General features: G+C 34.8%; 1 long non-coding RNA gene across 1 annotated transcript; it reads right to left on the bottom strand.

Moving 5' to 3' along the window:
* Positions 1–457: 457 nt before the first annotated feature.
* Positions 458–980, bottom strand: LOC128035907 (uncharacterized). Its single transcript, XR_008192474.1, has 2 exons — positions 793–980; positions 458–696 (listed from the first exon to the last, which is right to left on the bottom strand). It is a non-coding gene; the product is annotated as an uncharacterized LOC128035907 (long non-coding RNA).
* Between the last annotated feature and the right edge of the window lie 14997 nt (positions 981–15977).

Below are 15977 nucleotides of genomic sequence, written 5' to 3'. Positions count from 1 at the left end.
ACTAGTTTTGATCATTTTAAATTTTGGTGATTCTAAATTTTGTTTATTTTTCTTTGCGTAATTTTAATTTTTTAATAATTTTAAGTTTTAATACTATTGGATGAATTTCAGATTCGTATTGTTTTTGAGTTGAAAACAATTCAAATTGGATTAACTTAAATTGTTGAATTTTTATTGATAAATCGAGTGAGGTGGAATTTGTGTCAAAAGTAATTGGGTTATATTTCTGGGACCGGAATAGGCAAATTTAATAAACGAACTAATGCAAATAGTGGATTGAAAGAGAAGGGTAATAATTAGAGGAGGAAAAGAGAAAAAAGCAAAAAGATTCTGAGAAATGATGATTTAATAATAAAAAAAATCATAATAAGTTGGTTCTTACTTCTTATCTTCTTCAGGTTTTTTTTTTTCGCTCTCTTAGTATTGCTGCTTGTAAGAACTTAAAAGCAATCAAAGCAAATAAAAGTCTCATTTTATTTATTCACTGAATATTAAAAAAAAGGCCAAAATCAATCTAACAGTAAAAAAAAAACAGAGATGATTCCTAGTCAAGCCATTGGCGACGGCGAGATTTGAGTATGATCATCAACTCCGGCGTCACAAAGGGTTGGGAAACCCTTGACACACTGAATATCATGCGAGGACAGCAAAATGGTCCTCTTGCTTCAGCTCCAAGCAACCTCAACAACGGCGATTCTGTCGAACAAGTTACCATTAAACTCTTACTGCAAGTGGTGAAAGAAGATAAAAGAAAAGAAACCCAAATGAAAGATACAGAGGAAAGGAATTAACCAGAAGCCATAGGCAAGAGTGTGATAGAGATAACAAGCTTGGTCCTCCACGTGGTTCCTTCCATCATTATTATTATAATGGCTATGGTGTTTTTGGTTTTCGGTACTTAGGGTGACTTTGATTATTATATAGGGAGGGGTGCGTTTTATTAGGCAATATTTACAAAGGTTAGAGGGAGTAGTAGTAAATGTTTTATTTCAATCGTATCTAACCTTTATGCCACTATATCTTATTCAATATTGATTTTATTTTATTTGTTTTTGTATTTTCGGTAAATGAGTAGTAGTGAGCAGATGTGTTTATAGTTGGGATCGAATTTATGTATGTAATAAGTATTATACAAAAGTTGTTCAAGCCTTACCTAATTGAAATATCAAGTTTAAATTTTGTGTTGTAGACGAGTATTCAAGCTTATTTTGGTTTTCAGTTTTCTTTATAAAATATATATGCTATGTTTTATTTAGTATTATGATTTTAATAGATATTTTTATTTTATTAAAATTTTAAATATGTAAAATTCTAGTACTTTTTAATACTTATATTATAATTTTATATATTTAATTTTCATACTATGTAAATTACATAATATATATATATATATATAAAGGAAAGATCCACTTACACCGATATAAAATTTACTAGGTTTTACACATTTTCATAACTTTTTATACGATTAATATTTTAATAATCCAATCATCATGTTTCACGCAGATCATGCATGTCAAATTTGACATAAATTAAAAATTTCTAGCTATTCATTTTATGTAAAAAACCTTTCAATCGTTAATATATATATATATATATATAGACAATACTTTAGATTGATATGATAGAGACGTCAGATCAATTAAAAAATTTACGCGCATGACAAGTACAAACATATTGATAAATTCAACGTTGGATTGTTAAAATATTAATTGTATAAAAATTTACGAAAGGATATATAACCACTTAAGATTTGCATCGGTGGAAGTGAATCCCTCCCCCATAAAAAAACATACTATTAAACTAACAAAAAACCATATTTAGGCATTGAATATTGAACTTAAGCCCTACCTGTATTTTAAAGAGAGTATCTCTCCATCAAATCAAATTGGCTAAAGATGTACGTTCATGAGCCCATGAGAAAGTTTCAATAAATTCTTGTCGATATCCATGCTAAGAAATTAAGAACATAAATTTAGTAGCCAAATTAAGAATTTATTCCACTCGAACTAATTTTCTAAATTTGGTTTTTGTTAAAATCCTCTTTAATACCAAAAAAACCTTTGAACTTAAACAAATAACCTTTTAGCATGTATCTTTCATGCATTACCGAGAAGTAATAAGCAGACTTTCCATGCGTGCTTTGAGAAGTAAATTAGACCATTCTCTTTTTATAAATATATATTTAGTGATAGTTAAACTATTAATTTTTCCATTTTATAATTAGTTAATTTTATAGAGTATTTGAATTTTTTCTGAAATAACACTAATGTTTCAAAATTCGAAATCAAAACATCTTTAAGGAAATTTGGTAGTGTATTGATAGAATCCTTTTGTCACACCCCAGATCTAGCGGACCCGATCTGAAGGCGTGTAAGTGTGAAATTATTTGTTTGGCATAGAGTAGTCCGCCCATTTATAGTATTTTGTCGAATATGACCTAGTGTAAGGTATCTGCCGCTTATGTGATCAAAGGTTCTATCTTTGGTTATTCTTCTAGTTAAGAAAGCATATTGTAAGCAAAGAGTATGTAACACCCCTAACCCATATCCATTGCCGGATTAGGGTTACGAGGTATTACCGGACATAGCATGATAAAACACAATCATTGAACACTCTTTATACACCAAAGAATAATGATACTTTTATAGTTTTGACAGACTTAACTATTCAAAAAAAAAAATTACAAACCATAACTTACAAATCAGCACTATTCAAAATTTTCAATTTATTCAATTCGAACTTAAATCTAAATAGTAGAACATGTTCCATTGATACGAGTCACAAAGGCCCAACCCAAGCTCAAGAACGTGATGGGCTCAAATTACCACAAGGCCCAATAACGAGGTCAAAGGCCAAACAAATGCGTTCCAAACTAAATGGGACCATTTAGGAATTTGTTAGCAAGGCCTTAGATGTGTAAATCAAGATTCACTTTCTTGTTTTCAAGAAAATCAAGAAACTGAATCTTGGCCCAATTTTGTTGTTTGGAGCGATTTCAAGAATCAAGAAAATCAAGATTTCAAATCTTGGAAATCTTGGTCCAAGAAACCGAATCTTGTAGCCAAAGCGCATTGGATCTCCGTTACGAGCATCAATGAACCAATTTCGGTAGGAGATGGAATACAAGCCCAAGTTCTTGAAGGCAAGGCCCAATAAGATGATTCCAAGCCCAACCAAGAAGTCAAACCATACTTAGTTGAAAATCAGGTCAAACTGTTAAAGTGGCCCAATTTGTAAAAATTTTAATTGTTTAAATATCTAAGTTTAATTTTTAGACTTTAGGATTATTATATGTAAAAATTCGGCCCAAGCAGCCCATTAAAATGCCTTGGCCGAATTTCCCTCTTAATTTATTAATTAGGTTTTTTTTTTTAAGTTTTCCTAATGAGATTAGGAAATAGATAGAAGGCCTATTAATAGGCATGGCCGACCACCTTATTAAACACATTACAATTACATTAAAAATTTCACATTTGCTTTGAGTGAAAATTCTCTTTGAGTTCTTCAAGAATTTTCTCTGGAGCTTTCTTTAGAAGTAGTTTTAACAATCTTTTTGATTGTGGGAGCCATCTTCAGCCTTCTTCTTGCCATTGTTCTTCATTGGAGGGGAGATTAGAGCCGTTTGAAGGGAGTTGTGAAATCTTTCGGGGTTTCAAGGCTTCTTAGGACTTTATTTTTTAGCTGTTCGTTTTCCTTTTAATTCTTGTTTAGGGATGATTTCATCATCTAACTTATTTACGGTTTCTTGTTGCGTTTCCAGCTTTCTTCAACATTAAAGAGGCTGATCGACATTCTTTTGGCAGCAAGAACCATTCGTTCATTCATCTTTTCTATTGATCTTGTCGACTTTACATCTCAATTCTGATTAAATTCGGTTTGCTGGAATTTAGAGTTTGATTTGCTGTTTTGGAATTTAATCTCTTTCAGATTCGGCTTGGAAAGTTCATAAACGTCTTTGATTATCGAAGATCATTCTTAATCTATAATTTCCCTCTAATCTATAATTTCCCTCTTTCTTGCTGCACGATTCCTCATTCTAATTCAATTTTTGTTTTTTTTGTGATCTGCTGAATTAATTTCCTATTTTGGTCTAATTGACAGAATCGACTGAATTTGTGACTTCTTTGAAACTCATTCATGAGTTCTTGACTTCCGAATTCCTTAATAATAAGTGTTTTGATTCTTGGTTTATTTTCTGCTATTTTAGGGTTCTTTAATTTCAGATCTGGGAATTCTAAAAGTTAATCTTTCTGCTTCGTTTCAGATCTGATCGTCTAGAGTTTTCGTAGGAGTTTCCCGTGACTTGACAACTTGATCTTGGTCCGCGCGCAACCCTCTATCATTTGGTATCAGATTTTGGGCATTTTGGGTGTTCTTGGTTGATTTCTAAACTGATATTTTTTTTAAACAACAAACAACAGATTTACCCAGAAATTTTTTGGAAAAAAATTCATTCGAGTGGGTAAACATTTTCCGATTGATCTAAAATTTGACATGCATATTTTGTGGCACTGTTATTGAATATTAAAAAATATTTCCCGCAAAAAAATCAATCGAAAAAGTCAAAAAATTGAAAAATAAAAAATCCAATAAAAATTAAAAAAAATATTCAGCGGGTTGAGTTTAGTGCCCAAACTTTCCAGATCAAAAATTCAATATTTAAGGACATTGTAGTTTTAATTTCGTGATTTTTGGAGATCGGGAACACCTCGAACGAAGTTGTCAAGTTACTCCGCAGTTTTTCAGATTTTTGGATTTCAGTAATTTTTATTGATCCTTAGCTGTAGGTTTTCATTTGTTTTGCTTTTATTCTCCCTTTACACTATCTAACACCTTCTTGTTTCTTGTGTTAGTAGGATTTTAAAGTGTGCACAATTCTTCCTTGATGTGACACAAATCAATTGGTGTCTCGTCAGTTTTTGGCATCTTAGCGCAATTAGGATTATTTGGTAGTTTCGGTTCATACACTTTCTAATTGGTTGATATAGACTCTACTAAAGAACTCACAAGACTGAATTCTACCTCTTTGAGAATTTGATTTTTCTTTTTGAGTGATTAACGGTGAGGTTTGCTAATTTTCCTTTTTGAGTGTTTGTTTTGCAGGTTTTTGAAAATGTCTAGGATTGGTCAAGGTGATAATGACCATAATGATGTCTATGACACATTTACAAAATTCCAACAACAGTTAGACAAACAGACTACCTTACTTCGAACTTTGAGTGCTGCTATCAATGAGGTACGATTGAATCAAGAGCCTCAGTATCGAGATCCAATTAAAGAAGATGTGGATAACCAGCCTCCTGCTCATAGACGCGGTCCTCGACGTGTCCCTAGAACTGATTATGATTTTCATGATCGTGGACAACCCTCTTTGGCAAAACCAAAGAGCGAGCAGCAACGAGAACATCTCTTTCATACTTGCTGCCATGTACAAGGTAAGGTTTGTAGAGTTATTATTGATGGTGAAAGTTGCTCGAACGTAACCAGTATGACGATGGTGGAAAAACTTTCCTTAACCACGACCAAGCATCCACGACCTTATCAATTACAAGGGCTTAGCAACAAAGGCCAATTTAAGGTCACTCAACAAGTGTGCATCGCCTTTTCTATCCGCAAGTATCAAGACGAAGTCGTGTGCGACGTAGTGCCTATTCAAGTCTGCCATTTGTTGCTAGGAGAACCATGGAAAAGGGATCGAAAGGTCACCCACGATGGTCGTACCAATAGGTATTCTTTCAAGAATCAAGGAAGGAAAGTCACTTTAGTGCCGCTCACTCCGGAATAAGTCCATGAGGACCAAATCAAACTGAAAAATTCTGTTGTTAAAACAAGTGAGGAAAAAGAAAAAGGAGAAGAGAAAAATAAAAGTGAAAAAGAAGAAAATGAAAATGAAAAAGGCGAAAAGGAAAGCGAGAGAGAAACAAAAGAAAATGTGAATGAAGTGAGTGAAAAAGAGAGAGAGCTTAAACAAGGAATGAGTGAAGAAGAAGAGAGTGCTCAAACACAAGGGAGGAATATTTTTGCTAACCCCCATTCAAAATCGCCTTGTGATTTCTCTTTGTTTCAGGTTTGCAAGATTCCACCCATGGTCAGGTTCCAGCTTCATTACCCTTCTACCGAGAGAAGTTTTCAATTGATTGAACAAGGTAAACTTGATCCTCGTTTTCCCACCTCTAATGGTAAGCAAGGTGAAGTTTCTCTATTCTCTAACCAACTTCATTCAACTCGTATTGATGACTTTGCTCATGACTTGAATTTTGAAAAGGTACTGTATGTTATTGTCGATAATTGCCATTCTTGGATTGATGACATTTTAATTTACTCAACAACATTAAATGATCATGTTTTCTATGTTAGAACGGTTTTAGACATTCTAAGAGCTGAAAAATTGTTTGCCAACCTTGATAAATGCACATTATGTTGTGATAAGCTAATATTTTTAGGTTTCATAGTTAGTGCTCAAGGTATTCATGTCGATGAGGACAAAGTTAAGACAATCAAGGAGTGGCCAAATCCTAAATCGATAACTGAGGTGAGATCTTTCCATGGTTTAGCTAGTTTTTATAGACGATTTGTGAAAGATTTCTCCACTATTGCTGAGTTGGTGAAATCCTTACACGAGAAGGCTAGGAAACGAATAGCCAAAACAAATGACATCAACACCAACAAAGCAAATGGGTTGTCTTTGAACCCGGAGATCGGGTTTGGGTTTGTATGAGGAAAGAACGTTTCCTACAAAAAGAAAGACCAAGTTGGACCCAAAGGGCGATGGGCTTTTCCAAGTACTCGAGCGGATCAACGACAATGCCTATAAAATTGATCTACTTGGTGAGTACAATGTAAGTTCTACTTTTAATGTGGCTGAATTGTCCCCATTTGATTTTTTAGATTCGAGGACGAATGTTTTTGAGGATGATACTAGTCACAAAGGCCCAACCCAAGCTCAAGAACGTGATGGGCTCAAATTACCACAAGGCCCAATAACGAGGTCAAAGGCCAGACAAATGCGTTCCACATGCCCAATCTGATCAAGATTCGAGTTGCTTTGATTACCTCATGCCCCACTTTAATCAATATTTGAGCCGCCCTTTTCGGGTTTTCAACTCAAACCCCCTTTGGCCTAAGGTGCCCTTTGCGGGTTTTCCCCTTAGCCTCTCCGTCCTTACTTTTCATTTTTCATTTTCATTTTTCATTTTTCATCCCTTTTTTTTTTGGTTTGAAGAATCAAGGCACCCTTTGTAGGCTTTCATCTTGGTCCCTTCTCCTTCTTAAGGTGAAGTAATGCTCGACTGAATCTGAGTTTGCAGGATTTGGCGAGTTTTTACCATCTATCCTACTCAAGATCAGAACTCCTCTAGAAAAGGCCTTTGGTGTCCATTTTCCTCTAAAATCCTTTTGTGTAAGAAGGATCTTTCTCAACATTAGGTTTCCCTTATAGAATTCTCTGAGGAAAAACTTTTGGTTGTAGGCTCGCGTCATTTGCCTTTGATACATTTGACTGTGCTGCATAGCTTTTAGCCTTTTCCTTCTGATCAGATTGGATTCATTCTGCCTCATCCAATTCTTAGCTTAACTAACACCTGGAGGGAAAATATTTTTACTGTAATGGGTAGAACTACCTCCATCCTCAAACCAAAGAGAATGATGCTACTCCAGTAGGAATCTTGATAGATATTCAACCAATAAGAAGGGCAAATGGTAATTTCTCATGCCCGTCCTTGTAAGTCTCAGTCATCTTTGCAATTCATTGTCTTGTAATACAGTGACAAACTGTGGTGTCTGATTTTGAATTGATTACAGCTCTCAGCTATCATGTTATCATTCAAGTTCAATACATTTTCCAATACCATCCTCTTGGAATTCTATATCAGCATATGATGACATTGACGTATGGAGCAGCCTCTAATGATTTAAAAAATGAAGCAATGCCCATTAGAAGTCCTCGATAATAGTGATAACCATGCCCCCTTTTGCTCAAAATTTGAGTCGCCCTTTTTGGGTTTTCAACTCAAAACCACCTTTGGTCACAAAGCGCCCTTTGCGGGTTTTCGCCTTGGCCTCTCATTTTCTTTTCTTTTTTATCTTTTTCATATTTTTATTTTGACTTTGATTGATTTCTCTTTTTGCTTTTGACTTTGATTTTTTTTCTTTTTTGTTTTTGATTTTGATTTTGATTTTGATTTTTTTTCTTCTTTTTTTGTCTTTTTGATTTTGTTTTTTTTTGAATTGGATCTGAACTCTTGGGATTAGGCAAGTCCTTGTTACCCCTTTCGAAGAATCTCCTTTTATATCAGATTTCTTCCATAGAGCTTCTTGGGGTAAAAGTACGACTAAAAACTTTTGATCTTCCTCTTCCATCAGGATAAGATCCGACAACATCTTGAAGGGATAGAAACTCGACTTCAAATGGGCAAAGCTATGCTGAGTCAATGAGAAAGGCATTGCCCTGGCAAAGGATTGCATCGTTCATACTGTAAATTTCTAACATCGTACTGTTGTGCAGATTTCATTATCAGCGGTTAACCCGACATATCCTGGTATGATCATACAAAGACATCTTTGAACTCTAGAGGTCACTCAACAAGGTGTTGCTTCGTCTTTGCGGTCAGGTCAATTCTAATCTTCACCAAGCCCACAATTCCTAATGATTCCTTGTGAGGTAGGATCTGTCTATCCTCTCGTGCTACCATCCCCAACAAGTCCGGAGATAGGCTACAATCCATGTCATTTTCAAAGTCATGTGATCCCTCTAAAAACATATCTCGCTCAAAAGGAAAATCTAGGTCTGTAGCAGCGTCATTTATGTAATTGTTATCTGGGGGACCCATAATAAGTACCAAAGAGTATACAAAAGAATGTATAAATTTATGAATAATTATTTGTACAATATGATTATGAATGAAAGAATGATGTGGAAGAAAATCCAAAAGAATGAAATAATCAGAAGTAATTATTCAGAAATAATGAAAGAACATTGGCTCAAAAGTGATCGCAAAGATGTATTTCATTAGAATAATAACGTTCAGAAATTAGCCTATTTCAGAAAGGAAATTTCTATCATTTTTAGGCTAAAAACAACAAAATGTTCTGAACATTACTCTAAATAAGTTCTAAAAACTACAGGGCTTTCTTCCGCAGTCTAATTGCTTAGAGCACTCCCAAATTTATACGGGCGGATATCTAACAAGGTCCCTCCTTCAATTGCTTTTTCGTGAACATTTCCCACTCTTCTTTATGCATTGCATTCACTCCATTTATCAATTATGATTGGGTAATGGATTTTCCGCATTGGACGAATCATCAAATTTAACGACGCCCATACTGATAAGCCTTTCAATTACTTTTTTAAAGGCAATGCAATTTTCTATGGAATGCCCCGTCATTCCCGCATGATAATCGCATTGTGCATTTGCGTCGTGCCATCTGGGGTACGGAGGCTGTGGAGGTTTTGAGTAGAGAGGGGAAACAATATGCGCGTTGAATAAACTTTGATCCAGCTCCTTATACGACATCAGAATTGGCGTGAACTGGAGGTTCTCAGTGCCTTGTTTCGCATAAGATTGTTGTCTTGATGAACCTTGTTGACTAGCGACCCCTTTACCTGGATGACTTACTGACCTTGAGTAACCTATGTTATTCATCTCATCTTCTTTTCTCCTTGAAACTGATTTTTTGTTACTCTCTCCACCATCTATTCTTCCGTTTTTGATGGCATTTTCAATCATTTCGCCATTCATGATTATATCTAAAAAGCTCTTCGAAGCGCTTCCCAACATGTGAGTGATGAACGGGGCCTTCAATGTGTTGATAAAGAGCATCGTAGTTTCTCTTTCTAAGAGCAGCGGCTGGACTTGGATAGCGACTTCCCTCCATCTTTGCGCGTACTACCTGAAACTTTGGCTTGGCTTCTTTTCCATGTTTTGCAAAGTGATTCTATCAGGCACCATATCTGTCACAGGACTGTATTGCCTCATGAATGCTTGAGTTAGGTCCCTCCATGAACCAATCTTGGTGCGCCTCGATTGATTGTACCATTTGGACGCTGCCCCTACCAATTTGTCTTGGAAGCAGTGTATTAGTAGCTAATCATTGTTAATGTAGACAGTCAACCTTCTACAGAACATGGTGATATGGGCTTCGGGACAGCTAGTTCCGTTGTATTTTTCAAATTCAGGCATTTTGAATTTGGGAGGAAGTACTAAGTCTGGGACTAAGCTTAGATCTTTAGCGTCAATTCCCTGGTTACTATCAGCGCTTTCCAAGGCTTTAAATTTTTCCTCCAACCATTTATACCTATCTTCCCACTGTTTTGGCAATTCCGCGTTCGCCTTTCCTTCCTTAGCTGCTTCATCAAAATCCGGGACGGCAGGATTAACCAGATTATCACCAGGGTTAGGACCTGATCCGGTCAGAAAGTTCATCGGTAATGAAACATCGGTTTGAAACCTCTGAGGCCCAATTGAAATAGAGGATCTGCACGGAGGTACCTCAGTCTGAACCTGCGCATACAGAGGCATAAATCCTGGAGGATAGGAAGGTCTATCCTTGTCTTCTTCATCATCATTTATCATAGGTCCTTTCCCCTTATTTATTCCTTTTAGTAATTGCGTCAGCTCAATCATCATGTCCTTTTGAGACTTCAGCATCTTTCTTGTCATGTCCTGTTGAATTTTTTCCAATTGCTCCTTCATTTGCATCTGTAACTGATCTTGCATATCCTTTTACATTTGCTCCAATTTCTCTAATCTTTGATCCATTTCCTTAGTTTTGCGACGAGTACCATAAGGATGTTTGGTTGGTTGGTTTTCCAGATTAGCTGAAATAAATTTACTCAATTAGGCTCTTTCAATGGACTTTAATACATGTGATGCAATGCAGATGCATGAAGTGAATGCCTAAAGAGACGTTGATTTTGATTCAATTACATTTAGGAAACTTTTCTAGAAAGAAAATTCCTTTACATAAAGCAGATGCATGTACGGCCTCGCCCTTATATTCCAAGAGACAATATTGATCTTCTTCTTCATCAGCATGTTTGAGGTAATCTTGCCAATAGATGCCATTGCTAGCTCCTTTTCTTGATCTTGGTCGCGATCCACCATCTACCCGTCTTCATAAGGCTCGTCAGCTTCTTTAAGGGAGTTGAAACGTTGGAGGCTCTTGGACAATCGTCTTGAATTCTTGGGCCATGAAGCAAAGTCACGAACTCTTCCATCACCTTTCTTGTGTTTCTCAGAATATATTCAGGTAGTCGTGCTGTTTTCCACTCTATCAAGGAATCTGTATTCCATGACAAGCTTTCTAATTTAGTAATCGGATTTGAATCAATATCTCTTCCCTAAGATGCAAATGCAATGCAATCATAATCAAAACAAAACAAGATAGGTTAGTACAAAACATAAGCAAACAAGGAAAATAAAAGTACCTAGTCGGGTGACTACTAGGGGTTTGGAGTGGCTCTACCTAGGTTAAGTTCCTAAGTCCACTATATGAGGTTTGGTTCTAAAGTAAAGGTACCCGAACCATCAGATTCCTCGATCTTCACCCATTATAGGTTCATACAGAATGAGTTCGGTTCAGGGTAATACATTTCCCTATGGCTGCACAGAGATGAAAATCTCACGAAGACATAGGTACGGATGTATCCCGAAAGTGATCCACTATCCAGCACAGAGGTGAAAACCTCACGAAGGAGTAACTTCTCACTCCCACTTAGAGAGGGTAAGACTAAATCGTCTTTATGCAATATGATGCGAAAATATACAACTTAATTTAAAATAATCATGCAAACAAGTGCAAAGAAAAGATCGCAATTTTTCAAATCAATTTTCAACAATGAGACAAAAAACAATCAATTTTACGGCTTTACTCTCTAGCGTCCCCAGTGGAGTCACCAAGCTGTTAAAACCATTTTCAAGTTTGAAAAACGGGGATCGACTTTTAAAATGAAAACGGGAGTCGCCACCGATCTTTTATTGTGGTGTGAGCGGATCACCTTGAAAATAATTTTAGGTCTGCAAATTTTGAGAAAATAGGTTCGGGAGTCAGTTACACACGAGGAAGGGTTAGCACCCTCGTGACGCCCAAAATTGGTACCGAATTGATTGTTTAATGTCTTAGTGTCGAAATTTTGAAAAGATTAATTTAGAATACAATCATTTAAAAAGAAAATTCGAATAAAATGAATTGGATATAAGACTCACTTATTTCAAGGAGATAAATTGCCACACTCAGTAAGTTAGAGTGCAACATTTCAAATCCTCAAAATTAAGTTTATCCTTCATTTCCGATTATTTGGGTCAAATGAAAGAAAACAAAACCCAATAAGTTAGGGCTCGATTTCACAAAATTCCTAAATATCGAATATTGCCTTTATGTCCATTTGTTAGAAAAATCCTCATCTCGAGAAAACAATATGTCATATCCAATGCGTTAGGACAACACGTATTGAATTCTCGAGAATGAGCTTTTTATTTGAAATTTGTATGGTTTTATTACAAAATAAATACTTGGCTATCTAAATTCATCATAAAGAATTGAAGCCCAGTAAGTTAGGGCGCAATCCTCTCGAGAATCGTGAAAACAGAGCACCTTTAAAAATTTATGAAAATAAAATGATTTGATTGCTTCAATGAAACACCGTTTTAAAACAAATGTAATATGATTGAATGTTGAAATATGATGTACAAGATAGTTGAATGAGTAATAGATAAATGCAAATAAGAATAACAACAATGATTTTAATCACATTATACAAATAACAATATCAAAACTCGAAATCCAAATAAACCAATCATCTATTTGGAAAGGTACACTAAGACAAAAACAATATAATTAATATATTCTATATAAAAATTTACAATAAATTATATACATGACTTCCAAATAAACTTAAGGCGAAAAATAACAACATTGAATAATAGTATTTAAAAAAGAAAAATTATTATACAAACATTTAGCATATAGATATACAAAATGAACTTTAAGATATAACTTAAAACAAAACATTAAAATATACAAATTATATCAAATTATTATAGAAATATATATATTAATAAATAACGAATCAAATAATAACATGTTAAGTTTGAAAATAAGAGTATATAATGGACTAAAAATAATGCATGATAAATTTAAAACAAGTTAATGGTGATTTAAAAATAACAAAGATACTAAATCTTAAAATTATATTAATAATAGGTTTAAAAATAATGTCAAACTAATTATTAAAATAGGCTGTAAATAAATATATTAAAATAAGTACTAATGTGATTTAAAACTATACTATTAAAAATCAAGTTAAAGTTAAGACGCAATTTAAAATATAAAGAAGGAATAATAATAATAATAATAATAATAATAATAATAATAATAATAATAGGATTAAAAATGATTTGGAATTCAAATAAAAATAAAAATAAAACATTACAAATAAAAATAAAAATAAAAAATAAAGATAAACTAAATTGGTAATTGACTTGAAAAATGAGGGACTAAAATTGCAATTAACGCAAAATCTGAACATTCAAAATCACCCATAGAAAACGATGCCGTTTATCAGAGGATTAAAATGAAAACTAAATCAAATGTACAGACAATTTAAGAAAATTGAAGAAAATCAAATTACAATTACGCCAAACATAGAGGGACCTATTGTGCAAAAAGACCAACGAACGAAAGTGCGCGGATCCTGCCCTCGGGTCGGGTCACCGCGCGGGTCTCAGCTTTGAACGATGCCGTTTTGAGACCATTGCATTGGCGTCAAACGGCGTCGTTTCCTATGATAGTTACAAGCTAAAAAAACCCTAAAACGATGACCCTCTTTAATTTTTTTTTAAAAACCTAACAGAGAGTGTTCTTCAGCGCCGCTTGAAGAACCAGCCACCAGAGGCTCTCCGATCTCTCGACTCCGTGCCGTTTCATATCCCGATCAGTGGCTATTCCGAATCCTCTTGCGCGACTCCGATTGCGACGAAGCGAACAGAAGGCCGATCACCAGGTAAGTTTTCTTTCTCAAAACTTATTTTCTCTTTTATTTCTACGCTAGTAATGAACAAAAGAACCCCTTTCGTTATATCTATATGCATGCAACAAAAAAAACGACAGGATCACTTGCTAAGAAGCAAATACCGAGAGAAAAAACCAAAAAAAGGATATATTGATCTTTAATCTCTGTTTTTTTTCATTTCAATATGTCTTTTTTATGTATTTGATACAATATCTGCGTGGGTTCCCCCGTTTACAATCTAATCTTGGCTTTCTTATAGCCTCATTTTACAAAGGAAAAAGAAAATAAATAAAAGGAAAAAAAATTCCGTCCTTGTCCTTCTATCCTTTTCTTTTGCTCTCGTGAGTTTGTCGTGTTTGCAGGTACAGCCAGCCGCAGTGTACGGAGATGTGCGTGTGGAGCGGCTTGGAGGTGTGGTACGTACGATGGGGCACGCACGAGGGCAGAGCCTGTGTTCGATTGCGGCGCAACACCTGCTAGGGTTTTCTGTTTGTGATTTGTTTTGCTTTGGGCTTCAATGTAATTGGGCTGAGGTATTTGGGCCATCATAATTGGGTTATTTTTGGACTGTTATTTTATTGTAATCTGGACATTTGGACTTTTAGTTTTTGATTTGGTTTATTTATTTATTTTTTTCTGAAATGTATGTGGGCCGGGCAAATTTGGGTTACTACATAACTCATGGTAACTATTCGAATTCCCTAATATAAATTGGATATCTGTTAATGAGAGAGTTGTTTAATGTTTAAAATTATGAGAGTAGCCACCAAATTTTGAATCCGCCAATTTGAGCAGACTGTTGGCATTCTCTAGCATGGAAGTTTCTAACATGTATGTTTCTAAAGAAATGCCATTATGAATATGTGAGGTATTCAGCCTATTGGTACTATATTCTTGGTGCAAATAATTATTTACATATCTTTTGCAATGCGAAATTCTCAAGATAGAAAATTTCGAGGAAAGTATTTTCTAAGGGGGAGAGAGTTATCACACTCCAGATTTGACAGATCCGATTTGAAGGCGTGTAACTGTGAAATTATTTGTTTGTCCTAGATTAGTCCACCCATTTATAGTATTTTGGTGAATACGACTTGGTGTAAGGTACCCACTGCTTAAGTAATCAAAGGTTCTATCTCTAGTTATTCTTCTAGTTAATAAAGTATATTATAAGCATATAGTAAGTCTGGTAAGGGATATCGCCAATGTATAGTACACCTAGTTTGTTTAAGCACTATGCTGGTTTGGTTCATAATGTGAACTGATTAAGAGCCAACTAAATTGACTAGTCAAATAAAATTTGTACAAGAACCTTATTTATATTTCTCTTAAGTTTGTAAACCAATTAGTAGGAAAAATTATGGATATAGTCGACACTTGTCAAGTTCCACTAAGGTGTGATTGGATGTGTATATATGATGAGAAGGGTTTGTTTGGTTGGTTCTTCTTTTCCAAACACTACTTTCTAGTTTTTCTTCTTGAACATACATATTTCTTGTCCTTTAGACTCAAAATGTTCTTTCCTTTCTTGTATTGCTAGAAATTAAGTATTTTGGGTTAAACAATGGATGTTCTCTCTCCTGGTAAGTATTATAGCTTTGTATGTTAAGTTTTGAATGAATATGTCTGTTAAGAGGTATATGAACAGTAAGTTGTAAATACAAGACTTTGCATGGGGGTTATTTATTATTGATATGTTAGCAGATTGTATGTAGATGGGTTAAATGGTGAGTCAATGTTCTTTAAGTAGTTGTTGTTGCTGGGTCGAGATGGATGTCCGAGTTTGGAGCTTTAAGCTACAGGTCAGGTGAGTCTTTATTCTAACCCATGTATGTTAATTGTTTAGGCAAAGAAATATATAATGATAACACACCAGGTAACGAGTAAGTGGGTGAAGCATAGTAAAAATGTTATGTGTGTGTAAGGATATTATGTATGGACTACTGAACTATTGTATTAATAGAAAATGACT

The sequence above is a fragment of the Gossypium raimondii genome, chromosome 13 (genome assembly GCF_025698545.1).
Source record: "Gossypium raimondii isolate GPD5lz chromosome 13, ASM2569854v1, whole genome shotgun sequence".
Taxonomy (NCBI): Eukaryota; Viridiplantae; Streptophyta; class Magnoliopsida; order Malvales; family Malvaceae; genus Gossypium; species Gossypium raimondii.
Note: the sequence above shows the minus strand (reverse complement) of the source record. Positions and strands in the feature narration are given on the sequence as shown.